The 16245-nt window shown below is 36.3% G+C and overlaps 1 pseudogene; it reads left to right on the forward strand.

The window, feature by feature from the left end:
* The first annotated feature begins 6384 nt into the window (after nucleotides 1-6384).
* LOC149253126 (expansin-like A2) lies at nucleotides 6385-14867 on the forward strand (annotated as a pseudogene).
* The last annotated feature ends 1378 nt before the right edge of the window (nucleotides 14868-16245 follow it).

Consider the following 16245-nt stretch of genomic DNA (forward strand, 5'->3'; position numbering starts at 1 on the left):
TCATCATGGCCTACATACTTACAGAAATTATAGAATAGTTGTTGGGGAGTTTGTACGAACTTCTGCAACAAATGGAAATTGTCAATTGAGTGTTTTCCTGTTATTTGGCACATAACACATGAGGGCATGACACCGTTACTTGGTCCAGCAGAAGTTTCTAGCTTCAGGGGGTTAGGACCTCCCCTAATTAAATAGTTATGATATATCGGGCAATGATCCTTGTCACGACCATTTCCTTTTCACTTTCAGCACCATACTTCGAAATGGGTCTGAATTTTGACCTCCTTTCCCTTTTTGAGATCTTGTAACTCCATATGTAGGCTAGCCAACTGCGTATGAATTTGCTTCACTCCCAGATTTGTATCTTGAATAGGTGAAGCCTCCAACTTCATAACAATTTCTAGTGTTTCAGACTACGATCCAAGCTTTTGTTGTGATAATTGTAATCTCAAATGAGGAAACAGCATAGCAATGGACCAGTCCTTATGTTACTCGTCTGAGATCTGTACATTAGCCTATTGTAGTATACATTTCAGCCTTTAATCAATATCCCATGCAAATTCATTCACCTTATGCTTACTTTCTTTTACCTTGGTTACATCCTGGGCTTGATACTTTGGCTTTCTGAATTCATTATTCAGTGCATCTTTTGTGTCTTTCAATGACACAGTTGGATGAGTCGTATTGTACTTAATATACCAATTCAGTGCCCTATCATGCAATGATGTTACTAACTACGCTTTCTTCAGATATTCATTCATTATATGTTGTGTCTTCCACACAACATTTGCTACAAACCAAAATTGATTAGGGTCTTATGTCCCCTGACCCCTGAATATAGGCATCTTCATAGCGTTTGCCACACTGAATAGCGGAGGTGGAGGTGGAGGTGGAGGTGGAGGTGTAGTGGATGGATGTGGAATTCCTATAGTACCTTGATCTATCGAATGAGACACTCCTCTCGGTGTCTTCAGACTATTGCTTTATTCTTCGCTATTGGATGATCCCAATAGAGGATTATACTCAGCAAGTGTATCTAGATCCTTTCTAAACTGTTTCCCACTTCACTTAGCTCCCGTCGAGTCTCTTCTAAACATCAATTTAGTGGCATAACCCATTTCTCACACAATAGCATTTTAATCCAGGTTTTTAGAGACTTCAAATGCTTACCTCTTGGTCTTTTGACAAAATGGTGTTGAGCTTTGCTATAAATGGCAGACGTATCAATCGCGAACTCAGTAATAAATCCACCCAAAATACTATCGATCCAATAATTGAGAGCCTTCGCAACCTTGTACTTTGATCCTTCCAGGCCCTTCACTAACTCTGGAGTCCACACAATAGGGTTATCCAACTTCTAGGTAGGTTGAATGTCCGCCAATTTAGCAAACCATTCATATAATTTGCACGAAAAATAGAAAAAGAAAACTGTGTGTTCTCCTGTATACAGATATCTTTGCAACCACTCTTCTTTTGATAGGCGCAAATTTCTGTTTCCTTGAGCTGCAAACTCATGCAGCTTCTGATCTATCCACTTCTCGATTTCCTTCTTAGTCGGTATCCACTTATGCCACATCACACGTCCCTCAAATAGATCTCATTCCCGACAATGAAACCATTTGTTAGCTTAAGGGGGCTTGGACCTAGGTTCGGAGTTAGCTGTGCTAACCAACAAAACCCTACACTATCGACACTTTCAACAATAATCCACGTACGATAGGCTACAGTCTCTCCCGAGGCAGTATTGGGGGATGCTAGAACTAGGTTTCTGCATCTAGAGGTCTATGTGATGTGTTTTATGCATATCTAGGGATTTATCTTGACCTTCGTGAACTTTAACCCTTGAAACCCAGAACTTACAGTAATCAACAGTTAACATATTTATGTCCTTCATCGATTGTGCTAAACATGCATAACATCATATAAATAAATAGATCTACGTCTTCACAAATTTCCTAAGTACTTTTCTTGATTAAATGAATTCAACAAATCATAAATACAGTAAATTTAGAGATAAAACAGTGATACACGGATGCCCATATATTTCTTCAAAATAAGACTTTATCATGCTTTAGATCTTCAAATACAGCTCTTTCTAACCCTCCGCACACAACTATAGGGGCCCGTGCACTTACCTACGGACTTACCAAGGTATTTTTGCACACAGCGACAGGAGCCTTCCTCTTCGCCCAAGTACAAAATAGATAAAATCCTACTCCACTCATGCACTTCTCTTTTGCCCCCTTTTCTTATGACTCTTCTCTGACTTCCTTTAATATTCTTCTTCATTACAATACCATGGTCTGTGAACCATGGGCGGGTCTCAAAACGACTTGACTTTAACAAACTAAGGGTATTTGACCTTCCTAAAGCCCCTTTGACTCCTATTGACCTACGCTACTCGGGCTTCGCTCCTCAAAATGCGGGGAATTTACAAAATCTTAATAAAATCTAACCCAAGGGACTGTATTTTCCTATTTTGTATGTTTGGGTAAGTAACATATAGGATTTTAAAGTGCTAGAGCTTGGGGTATTGTTTGAGGCATTCATGCAAGGTTATTAGTGAGTTACAATAGATGAGCCCCTCATTAATTAAAACTTGGTGTATTGGACCACCAAACCATCACATGGAATAGAGTGGAGGGTGAATGGAGCCAAGTTGTATTTAAAAACACATTGATCTATAAGTTTCCCTTCATGGAAGGAACCATCATAGTATTCTCCATTCATAATATGGAAGCAATTTTTTCTTTACAAAGGCATTCCACCTGAAGAATGAAAACGACTAGTGGGTGCAGTGACAACATGCTTACCTCAGGGTTGTGTGACAATGGTTGTGGTTGAAGAGTTCATCTCACATATCCTTTTTACCAGTTTCTAAAGAATATAATCCTCATTAACAAGGGAGCCTGTAGGGATTGTCCAACGACTATATTATATCGATAAGAAACTTCGGTTTGCAGTACAATTATACCAAAGAAATGATTTTCAAAAAAATATGTCAATGATTGCTCTTCAGAGCTAAAAAACACATTGTATTGAAGTCATTCATTTCTTGTTATTTTGTTATCTATTGTTCATATTTCACATCAATGGCATTCCTCTACCACAATATGCATGGATTATGGTACCCATTTTCAATGATTATTCAACCACAAAAAGTGGAGTTCACATTCTCAAAAAAAATTTATTAATAAAGGACACACATATGTAAACAATAATAATTAGCCTTCAGCCCCAAGGATTAGCTCAGTTGGTCAAAATCAGTGCCTCGTCGTCGAGAGGTCATAGGGTCAATTCTCCCTGAAGCCCCTGGGGTCAGGTCTTGCAGTAGGGCGAGGGGCGTCAACCCATATTTTTCTATGGACGTAGCACCACCTATTGACTAGGGTGACCATGAACCACTCTAAAAATAAAATAAAATAAATAAATAAATAAATAAAATAATTAGCCTTGATGGTTAAATAAAGAAATTGTATAACATTCGGTATAGTAGAACAATTTAGACTAGTATAACCAAGTTTTAGAATGATTATATACATCCTTTAAGATATACTCTATCCATATTACTCTTGGCCTCTAGGAAGCAATATAGGGTTCATGCCAAGCTTGTAACTAATGCATTCTGGTCCACCTCCTTTTGCAAGCAATGTGACTTCCACATATGCATAAGAGGCATTTCTCAATTGAAACTAACAATTTATTGGAGGCATAACAACCATTGAAGAGAACATTGAAATGGTTGTTTGTCTCTGCATCTATAAAGGATAAAAATGGTGACAATATAGACCAAGAAGTTTCATTTAATATAAAACCACTACAAGTGATACTAACATGTGCTTCTGAGCATTTCTCCTAATATGTGGGATCAACAATTGAAAGTTCACTAATTTTTAAGTATTTTCTCAACATTAATCTTGAGAATGTATGGAAAAGATCATAATATTTGATTCCAAGAGGTAGGTGCTACCAATTCTATGGCATTCAAGGAATTTATTTTTCATACAAACTGAAACAATGTCAGTATCCTAGTGAAATGACAGTTTGGAAGTTTCAAATATCCAATTTTGATATATTAGATGCCTTCTCATGATATTGGCTAGTGAAATATGTGTGCTTATGATAGACTTAGATTGGAGTAATGTCTTCAACATGAAGGAAATTGGTTCTAAATTCTTGAAGACAAGACAAAACTATCTACTAGAAGCAATAGCCTTGGTATGTAGGTGTTACTTGGGCAAGATGCTATTCATGACAAATTATTTCAAGAAGCTTCTAAGTTTGAAAAAACAACAAATACAATGTCAAGAACCATTAGGTTGGAAACTTTCGACTGGATGTTATATGATTAATGCAATAGCTAATGGCATTGCCTGGATTGACAGAGGTGCAGATGAAATTTTTCAAAAGAAATCATGTGCCTAAGAAAGCAAGATTGAATCCCCCATTGGTTGATATGTGTTTGTCACTCACATTCCCTAGTACAAACCTACCAAAACAACATCGCGATATCATCCTGTGGAGAGAATATTTCATGAGGGATAGAACATAACAACATTATGTTCTCCCATGTGGTAGTAAAGGACAATTTTCAGAGTTAATGGGCAATAATTATTCTAGTCCTATGCAAGATTAGATGGACAGATCATGTAGTAGCTTATGTCAACAACTACATGTGTTTGAACAGTGATGTTACCGCGCAGGTATCCAAATTCTTGTTCATCCCAACATTGATAGAGAACCGAGCCTAGGAACAATGGAATTTTGATGTTTCCTTATTTTGCATGATGACTAGGCATAAGGGAAGAAAGCATTGTATTGATGAAGTTCTAAGCTGGCTGCACTAGCTCACTGATTTTAGGCAGCACCCTCATTTTTCACGTGCTACAATAGGGTAGGAAAGGAATAAACTCCTTTGAGTAATAGTGTAGCATGAATAAGCTCCCTTAATCACTAAATTTGATTTCATATTGTCATAAATAGATGACTTGTCTTTTGCTTTGTAAAAGACAAAATAGTTTGGTGCTTTTACTAGATATGGAGGCCATTCTCATATATACATCTCTAAGTTGGAGCCTATGTTACCCCTTATATTGGCATAGGGTTAATACTAGTGAATTATTAAGAGTTAACCAATTCGATGCTCGGAGGTTGGATATAGAAATGTTAGCTATGTTGAAGGATCAACGTGTTCATGTCTTCTCCGTGATGAAGAATATGTTCACAATGGTGTTTGTGAGGAGTGATTGAAATTAACCATACAATACATTGGGCCAATACCATGGCTTATTAATACCACATGCCCAAAAACCACCTCTCATTTCAATATATATATATATATATAGATATATATATATATATATCCATCTATTGATACTGCTCCGTATGTCCCATATAATTTTGTTACACTTTTTGACCCAAAGACACTCTTCATCCCAATATGGAAGAGCTGTTGTAATGTCTTGTTAATAAAAAAGAAAATAAAAATAAAAATTATTAATTACAACATTTTGACTTAATGAAATTACATAAAAATAAAAATTAAACCAAAAAAATAAAATTTATAATTAAATCAATCTAGATCTATATCTCTCGAGATTCAAACTTTTCTTCGAATTTTACACTGAAAAAATATGTTTACACATATAATCTTTTCGAAACTCAATAAATACGAAATTAATAAAAATTTAAACTAATTTAATTATTAATTTCATAAACTGAAAATCCTTATGCTCATTTCTTTAACTTATACAAAATTCTATTATATATTTTATGCTCATTTCTTTAACTTATACAAAATTCTATTATATATTTTATTTGACTATCATAATGCTCATTTCTTTAACCCATACAAAATTTTATTATATATTTTATTTGAAGAATCGAGAATCTCAGTGTAATCCATACATTAATAAATTAGATTAATAAGTTAGATATCTCTTTGATACAATCTTATAAAGTTAATTAACCAGAATCTGTTAAAATATAGACTATAGTCAAGAGCAGGCCACAGGTTATATATAAAAGAATATACAGATACCAAATAACAGTCAAACTTCATCGTTCTTTAAAAAACCCAGATCCCAGAAGTCGTTGGAAATGCAATTTTCGTAAAGTTGACGAACACAAATTTGTTAAACACACAAATAAATTGTAATTGTCAATTAAAGAAAGCCAGTTGTTTCAAGTAATTATCTCACCTGCAACAGTCAATGTTCTTCAATATTCAACAGTCCGATTTCAAATAGGAGGCACGTTGCAGGTCTCCACTGTTTCCCAGATTTACATTCTCAAAGCAATATAATCAGTGTCCCTTATCTATAAAAGCCACCCTGCGTAGTGAGCTCAACCCACTTTTCCTTTTTTGGGGTGTACAACAAATCAATGGAGTTTTTAGATTCAAACAGTGCAATTATTAGGTGTGCAACTGCACTTTTATTTATGAGTTTTATGTTGTTTCCTGTAGCATTATGTTGTGATAGTTGTCTTCACAAAACCAAGCTCGTGTACAACAGTCAGCCTGCATTTCCAGAAGTTATCATTGGTAAGTATGAAATAGACAATCTCGCCACTTTCACACTTGGGCTTCCGTTTAAGAATTGATGCAATATACTTATCAATATTATATAGAATCAGATATCAATTTCATTCCGGTTGATTTGGGAATATTTTAGAGTTCAAGATAGTAACCTCATTCCTGTTAGTCTGAAATTTTAAATATTATTGGAATCGACAATAGAGATAGGAATAATTAGTGTGATTTGGTTAGAGATAAAAGTAGTTAGTGTGATTTGGTTTCTGAAAGTTTATATAAAAAAAGTTTATATTACATAAAGATTTAGTATAGATTTTGGTTTGTTTTTATAGAAAAGGCAATATAAGTTGATATTGTATAAACATTTTGTAAATAGATTTGGTGTGGTTTGGTTTTGAGAATTGATTTAGTATTAGTATATAGTTTGAGTCACCCAAATAGTTAAGAGCATGTGTTTCGTTTTAAAAGGTTACAGGTTCAAAATCAGAGAAATAAAATATGCATGTTTCAATAGATTTAGCAGTGAAATCGTTGCAGGTGGTAGGTTCCTTCTCTCACAAATAAAAAAATCTCATACACCAATTTAGTGTCTAACTTGACTATGACCTTAAAATTAGATAATAATAATAATAAAATTACATCAAGATAAATAAAAATCTGATTTTCATAAATGTGTTTGTACTCCATTATTGTAGCTGGAAAATGCCGATACGATGGGTCGTTTGCTATAAATATCATGAGTGGTGGAAAGCTGTCAGTGGCAACTGCAAGTGCCAAAGTATATAGGGCAGGCAAAGGATGTGGGGCATGTTATTAGGTGTGATTACTAGGATTCTAACGATTTCATTTTAACCTGTTTTTTAATGGAAAATTTACTCCTTAAATTAAACTTAATCGGTTGCAATATATTGAATTTACTCATTAAATTAAATTTAATCATTGCAATACATTGAATTCCTCTCACATCGTCCTCAGGACATTTCTAGTGTAATCCTTAGTTGATTACAGTACAATCTTTTTTTTTAATTGTAGTATAATCTTTTTGTTCTCTCCTCTGTGGTGTAACTCTTTGTTTCATTGTAGTATAATTTTTTTCTAATTGTATTTTAATTTTTTGTTTGAATTATTGTTTGAATAAAATCAGATAAGATGCACAGATTCAGCCGTTTGCACCAAATCAGGGGTGAAAGTTGTGGTTACGAACTTTACAGACGACAATAGGACAGATTTTCTTCTATACTTTCACACTTTCGAAAGCTTGGCACGCCCTGGTAAAATCCACCAACTGCTCAACATGGGGCCTGGCCTGGACGTGGAGTATAAAGGGTGAGCACGAAATCAAGAATCCCAAAAAAAAATTCCAAGTGATGCTAGTACGAAGAACATTATTACTGAAACAACCATAAGTTTGTCTTGTTGGAGAATGTATGAAAAATTCAATAACACAAAGACAAAAATTGCTCTGTTTTTGCACTCTGTTTTTGCACAGAAAACTGAAAATTGTTTTCTGGAAATGGTGTTGCAGCAACACAGTTTGGTGTTGCAGCAAATAACACTCTGTTTTTGACACAGAAAAATACTCTATTTTTAACTCAGAAAACAAAAAAAATCGTTGTCTGGAAACGGTGTTGCAGCGACGCAGTTTGGTGTTGTGTGACGGTGTAACAGCAAAAAAAAAAAAAAAAAACAAAACAAAAAAAAACTTGTATTTATTAAAATAAACTGATTGTTACAGATTCGTCTTCCTCATATAGAGGGAATTTCACAACTTCTATTGCTGAACATCTTTCTCAGGAATTCATTAAGGAACGCTTCTGTTCCACACAGATAACATCTATAAAACAAATTACATTCAAATATCTGCACTGCTGTGCATTTTTCCCTTTCTGCTCTCTGTTGCGCTATTGTGTCTACTCCTGCTGTGCACTGCTGTGCATTTCACTGCCTTGGAAGTCTTTTCTTCACGCTGCTGCGTGCTCTCCTCTTCTCTCTATCATTCTTCTGCTGCTAACCTCAAAACAAAACTGTTGTGTGATACATTTATATGTTAAAACATATCTGATTTAAATAATAAAATATTACAAAATATCTTCTAATGCCTATCTCCGTATTCAATGCAGCAAGGCGGTTGCAGGGGAATTCAATTTTGTGAGTTTAATGCACATTAATGTGCAAAATATCTGGAGCGACTTTTCGGCATCGAACAACCTGGAGTATTTACTGCGAATCAGATTCGTGACCAGCTATTCACTGTTGCAGTTGGAATTAAATTCCAACACTCCCCCTTAATTTCAACTGCTGCATACCCAGACATTTCCTGAAATGATCAAAACATTTCTTTGCTAATGGTTTTGTCAAGATGTCAGCGAGCTGATCCTCTGTTCTGCAGTGCTGCAAAACAATCTCACCATTGTTAACCAATTCACGTATGAAGTGAAATTTGGTGTCCATGTGCTTTGTTATTTTATGAAAAACAGAGTTTTTAGACAATGCTATTGCTGAGCTATTGTCAGAGTAAATGGTTGTGCCCTTTTCTTGTTCATGACACAAATATTTGAGAACTCTTCTCAGCCACACTGCTTGGCATGCTTCTGTTGTTGCTGCCACATACTCTGCCTCTACTGTTGACAAAAACACAACTGGTTGCTTCTTGGAAGTCCATGATATGGCTCCCGATCCCATATGAAACACATATCCCGATGTTCTTTTCCTATCATCAATACTTCCAGCCTAATCATTGTTAGTGTAACCTGTCAACATGAAACTTTCAGAAGAGGAGTATAAAATACCAAACCCCTTCATTCCATTCACATACCTTAGAATCCTCTTGGCTGCCTGCCAATGAATCTCTTTCGGTCTTTCCATAAATCTGGAAATTAAACTCACAGCGTGCATAATGTCCAGCCTAGTTGCAGTCAAGTACATAAGGCTGCCAACTATGCTCTTGTACAATTTTGGATCAAAATATTTGTTGTTGTCTTCTTTGGTCAATTTCAACCCTACTACAGTTGGAGTCACAGCTGCCTTGTTGTTCTGCATGTTAAATCTCTTCAACACTGCTTCTACATATTTATCTTGAGAAATGAAAACACCATTTTCACTTTGGTCTACTTCAATTCCAAGAAAATATCTTAAGAAGCCCAAGTCAGTCATTTCAAATTCACTTTTCATGACTGCTTTAAAATTAGCAATGAGAGAAGCATCATTGCTAGTAAAAATCAAATCATCTACATATAAAACAACAATAATAATCTTATCGTCATTCTGTTTTATGTAGAGTGTGGGTTCACCATCACACTTATCAAACCCATTCTCAATAAAATAAGCATCTATTCTGCTGTACCATGCTCTTGGAGCTTGCTTCAGCCCATAAAGAGCCTTCTTCAGTTTACAAACTTTATGCTCTTGGTCTTCAACTTCATAGCCTGGAGGTTGTTCAACATAAACCTCTTCTTTTAACACTCCATTTAAGAACGTAGATTTAACATCCATCTGATAAATCTTCCATTTGTGTTGTGCTGCAATAGACAACACTGTTCTGACTGTTTCCATCCTTGCTATTGGTGCAAAGGTTTCATCATAGTCTTTGCCTTGTTGTTGCTTGTAGCCTTTCACAACAAGTCTTACTTTGTGACTATCAATCTTACCTTCAGCATTGCTTTTGGTCTTATAGACCCACTTAACTCCAATGGCATCTTTGCCTTCAGGGAGATCCACTAACTCCCATGTTTTACTCTTATCAATTGCACCAATTTTTTCATTCATTGCTTCAATCCATTTATCTTCATTTACAGCATCTTCAAAATGAATTGGGTCATCAACATGACAATACAAAGCGAATAATGAATTCAGACCGGTATTGTTACTTACCTCTCCTTATTCATAAATCTCATTCAGATTTCTGAATCTTGGTCTTCTTGGTGTGCTTGGAGTTCCATCCGAACTTGAGGGTATTTCTGATCCTTGTGGTGTGCTTGGAGAAGCACTTCCTTGACTTCTTAAGGTTGTTCGAATTCCAGCTTGTGGTGTGGTTTGTTGTACTTGCTGTGGTGGAGGAGGAGCCACCAAGGAAGGATTATTTGCTGTTGTCCCTTCCTCTTCTTCTTCATGAGACACAATTGTCTTGACATTCACTGTTTTTTCTAAGCTTCCCTCCCAAGCTTCATCTTCAATGAACTGCACATCCCTGCTTATTATTAATTTCTTGGTGGATGGATTATAGAGTTTGTATGCTTTTGACTCATCACAATAGCCAATAAAGACACACTTCTCCCCCTTACTATCAAGCTTCTTCCTTAGCTGATCCGGTACATGTGCATATGTCACACAACCGAATACTCTCATGTGAGTGACAGTTTGTTTTTGACCACTCCATGCCTCTTCTGGTATTCTGTTCATGACAGCTTTAGTTGGGCATCTATTCAAGATGTAAACTGCGCAAGTAACAGCTTCTGCCCAATACTCATGCGGCAAGTGTTTTTCCTTCAGCATACTTCTGACCATGTCAAGAATGGTCCTATTCTTTCTTTCAGCAACACCGTTTTGCTGAGGTATATACCTTGCAGTGAACTGCTTTTGTATGCCATTCTCTCTGCAAAAACGCAGAAAGTCTTGGGAGATGTACTCTCCTCCTCTATCTGTTCTGAGCACTATGATATAATGCCCACACTACTTTTCAACAAGAGTTTTGAAGTGGCGGAATTTCTCAAACACTTCACTCTTCTGTTTCAGAATATACACCCATGTCTTTCTGGTGTAATCATCAATGAAAGTTAAAACATATTTATTTCTGGCAAATGATGGTATTTGCATCGGTCCGCACACATCAGAGTGAACAATTTCCAAGGGTGCTTTTGCCCTTATACTCTTTCCTGCTGGAAAGCTTTCTTTGTGTTGCTTGCCCAAGATGCAGCCTTCACAAAGGCTGTCCGGTTTCTCAATCAACGACAATCCCTTTACCATTCCCTTTCTGTGCAACAGATGCAGGCCTCCAAAATTGAGATGTCCAAATCTCAAATGCCACAACCAATTCACATCTTTCACCTGTTCCTGAAAGACTTCTTGTGTTACAGCCGCAATAGTTCTTCCTTCCTTCAAATCTGCCCTGAGTTTGAGAGGAAACATTCTATTGCTAGTCATCTGCACCTGTGCAATGATCTTCTTACTTGGAGGTATGTCTCTGATTGTACACGTATCATCTTTGAAGAACACGTTGTAACCTTTGTCAATGAGCTGTCAAATGCTCAAAAGATTACATTTCAGACCAGGTAGATAATATACCTCTAGCACAATCATCTGTTCTCCATTTTTTGCTCGGATACTGACTTTGCGCTTACCCTTGACAGATATATTATTATCAGTCCCTGTTGTTACCTTAGATTTCACATTTTCATCCAGATAGGCAAACATTGCAATATTTCCAGTCATGTGATTACTACAACTGGAGTCTAAGAACCAAAAATCTTCTTGTTTGTCTTGTGCAATGTTACATGTTAACAGCACATTCTTTGGATTCTTATCTTCTTCATTTGCAAAATTAGCATTCTACCTGTTATTCATGTCATTTTGTTTTTTCCTACATTCATTGGCGTAGTGCCCATATTTCTTACAATAATGACATTGGACTTGGGATTTGTCATACCTTTGTCCATGAGCTTTTTGTTTGCTTGAACCTTCATGTTGGTTCTAATTACAACGCCTTCCGCTTGTGCTTGCAGGATAATTTATGCCTCTGTTATTTGCTCTGCCTCGGCCTCTTCTTTGGCCAAAAGACATCTGAGTCTTGAATGCTTGCTCAAAAGAGGAATCTGTTCCTCTATTCAGTCTGTGTTCATGAGATATAAGAGAAGCACTCACTTCATCTACCGTGAACTGTGAGAGATCTTTTGTTTCTTCTATTGCCACCACAATAGATTCAAACCTTGAGGGTAAAATTCTCAAGATCTTCTCTACAATCCTTCTTTCTTCAAGAATTTCACCATGAGATCTTATCTGGGTTATCAAGCCAATAACTTGAGTGAAGAATGAATCTATCGTATCAGATTCCTTCATGCTGAGATTTTCAAAGTCTTTCCTCAACATCTGCGACTTTGTAGTTTTCACCTTCTCCATGCCTTGATAGGCAGTCTTGAGAATATCCCATGCCTCCTTGGATTTTGTTGCTTCTGCAATCCGCGGAAAAACACTTTTATGTACTGATTGGAAGAGGAAAAAGAGGGCTTTGGCATCCTTCTTCCGGTTGCTCTTCAACGGATCCTTTTCTGCTACTGTCAAAGCTGCCAGTGCTGTTGCATCTACAGGTTTAGCATAACCAGTTTCAACCAACTCCCATAGTCCTTGAGATGCAAACAATGCTTTCATTGTTATGGACCAATAACTGCGATTTTTCCCATTAAACTGTGGCAGTTGGGAATTTGACAAACCTGTTCCAGCATCTGCCATCTTAACCTGTATTGGTAAAGACGAGATACTGACTGTATAATTAAAAACAAGCAAAAACTTTCTTTGCTGGAGAAAATCTGCTCAATTAGCTTCTTACAGCTCCTACAGTGAAAAACAAGCTCTGTTTTTTACTCATTGAGTGCCTAGACCAGCTCTGATACCATGTTGGAGAATGTATGAAAAATTCAATAACAGACAGACAAAAATTGCTCTGTTTTTGCACTTTGTTTTTGCACAGAGAACTGAAAATTGTTTTCTGGAAATAGTGTTGCAGCAACACAGTTTGGTGTTGCAGCAACGTAGATTGGTGTTGTAGCAACATAGATTGGTGTTGCAGCAATGGTGAATAACACTATGTTTTTGACACAGAAAAATACTCTGTTTTTAACTCATAAAACAGAAAAAATCGTTCTCTAGAAACGGTGTTGCAGCAACGCAGTTTGGTGTTGCAGCAATGCTGTAACTGGTGTAACAGCAACGATGACGGTGTAACAGCAATAGAGAAAAAAAACTTGTATTTATTAAAATAAACTAACTGTTACAGATTCGTCTTCCTCATATAAAGGGAATTTCACATCTTCTATTGCTGAACATCTTCCTCAGGAATTCATTAAGGAACGCTTCTGTTCCACACAGATAACATCTATAAAACAAATTACATTCAAATATCTGCACTGCTGTGCATTTTTCCCTTTCTGCTCTCTGTTGCGCTGTTGCGTCTACTCCTGCTGTGCACTGCTGTGCATTTCACTGCCTTGGAAGTCTTTTCTTCACGCTGCTGCGTGCTCTCCTCTGCTCTCTATCATTCTTCTGCTGCTAACCTCAAAACAGAACTGCTGTGTGATACATTTATATGTTAAAACATATTTGATTTAAACAATAAAATATTACAAAATATCTTCTAATGCCTATCTCCGTATTCAACGCAGCAAGGCGGTTGCAGGGGAATTAAATTTTGTGAGTTTAATGCACATTAATGTGCAAAATATCTGGAGCGACTTTTCGGCATCGAACAGCCTGGAGTATTTACTGCGAATCAGATTCATGACCAGCTGTTCACTGTTGCAGTTGGAATTAAATTCCAACATGTCTACAGCTTGAATCTTTATTTGTTTTTCTATAGTTTGAATCTTTGTTGAATTCCGGACATGATGGATATGTGTTTAATTGTTTATGACTTAAATATGATTACAGCATCCCATGCGATTATCCAGGGAAAAATATGTCCATCAAAGTAGACAAAAGCAGTCACTATCCGGACTATCTTGCTGTCCAGTTTCTGTATAAAGGAGGCCAAACAGACATTTCCTTGGTTCAAGTTACCCAGGTGGAGTAACCATGGACCATGGCTCATATAAGTATTAAAATTTATTTTTCTAATATGGTTCATAAATAATATTGTATCAGATAAGTTGTTTTAAAGGGATCACTTGCGGTTGGATTAACCTTAGAACTAATCCTAACCAAAAAATGTCAAAAGAATTCAACCCGTAAAAATAGTATTAATATCCTATAGAGCAAATCACAAACAATTTAAAAAATTTGCTTAAATGACTCTATTCAGTCATGCGATCTGAATTGAGGGATTTTGCATGCAATGCAGGTAGGACACTAGAGTTGGCATGAAATGAGTCTGCGCAATTACAGTGCAGTGTGGGGTATTGCAAACCCTTATTCATTAATAGGTCATGTCGAATCCAATCCCTTGTTGTTCTGGTTACTGGTTACGGGAGGCTTCGACGGAAGTTGGGTAGGGCGCCCTGGATACAATTTGCTACTTGCAAACTGGAAGGTTGGGTCTATTTACGACTCAGGACTTCAGATCTCAGAGAGGGCGCAAGAATTTGACTGCAGTTCGTGCACAACTGGCGACTGGAATGATAATTTATAGCTTTGTTGTGCTTCTCGTTGCAGTTAGCGTCAGAATATGAGATTCCTGTGATTCGTGTGTTTGCCATTAATTTGTTTCTGAGAAGAAACAAATATCAGTTTTATTATTATTGTAGCTAGGCGATGGTATCACCTACTTCAAAAACCTTCGTAGTAATGAATAAAAGATCTTTCATATATATATATATATATATATATGTGTGTGTGTGTGTGTGTGTGTGTTTATTATGCGTTTTATCTTCTTGTACTGTGTCCATGTTATCAGTCGCCAACTTCAAAACTGTGGAACCTGTGTTATTTGGGTGTTGTTCAAGACGACGAACAAATAACACAGTCTCCAACTTCAAAACTGTGGAACCTGTGTTATTTGGGTGTTGTTCATGACAACGAAAAAATAACACAGTTGCGGACTTCAAAACTGTGGAACCTGTGTTATTTGGGTGTTGTTCATGGCAACGAAAAAATAACAAACTCTTTTTTTTTGGGGCCAACAATTTCTTGCCATTTATTATTGAATCAAAGATACACATAAAGAGCATGGTCAGCATGGAGCGGAGCACAACAACATTTGCAGATCAACTATGAAGGACCGATAGTAAACCAAAAGATAGATCTGTACAATTATATATCTAGTTTTTTTACAAGAAATTCAAAAAGAAACAAAATTTTATCATGAACTTATCTAAATGAGTAAAAATAAGTCTGTACCCTCTAGATATTGAACAACCTATATATCCAGAAACAACCTACAGAACTACCTTTACTACCTTTATACTTCTAGACAAAACCAAAAAAACCAATAGACTCCAAGAACAAAAGCTATAAGAACTTAAAAATCGCTGGTACGGAAATGCAAAGAGTATTTTCCCATTAAGACATTTTTCCAAATAAATAGTCCTTCGATGAATTGAAGCCCATTTTTTAACAGGGAGTCTGCTCGAACGTTAAATTCTATGTAGATATGCAGAAAGGACAAGGATAAAGGAAACTTTGAGCTTTTAATAGGAGATATTCAGAACTTACAATTCAAATTTTTCGAATAGCTAATATATAATAATCATGGAATCCCTGTCTACAATGATCATCATCCTACCGAACAGCCAATATATAATAATCCTAGAATCCCCGTTTATGCTAATATTGGAATCCCACCAAAAGCGATCTTGTAGATGTACAAAGATTTTGCTAAACATGAAGGACCAGCAGTTAGTAGGTTTGCTTTAGTATTGGTGCTCAAGCCAAACACCAAACTAACTTTTATAATGTGCATTGCTTAATGTGGCGATCATATCACGCTTTTTCTCTAGCCTCTTGTATTTGCTGATCAAAACCTGCCAAGAATCAATCTTCTTCTAACTCAAGTATTTACGTGAGGCATT

Source organism: Pinus tabuliformis, chromosome 7 (assembly GCF_031772625.1).
Source record: "Pinus tabuliformis cultivar Carrire ecotype Pingquan chromosome 7, CPIR1, whole genome shotgun sequence".
Classification (NCBI taxonomy): Eukaryota; Viridiplantae; Streptophyta; class Pinopsida; order Pinales; family Pinaceae; genus Pinus; species Pinus tabuliformis.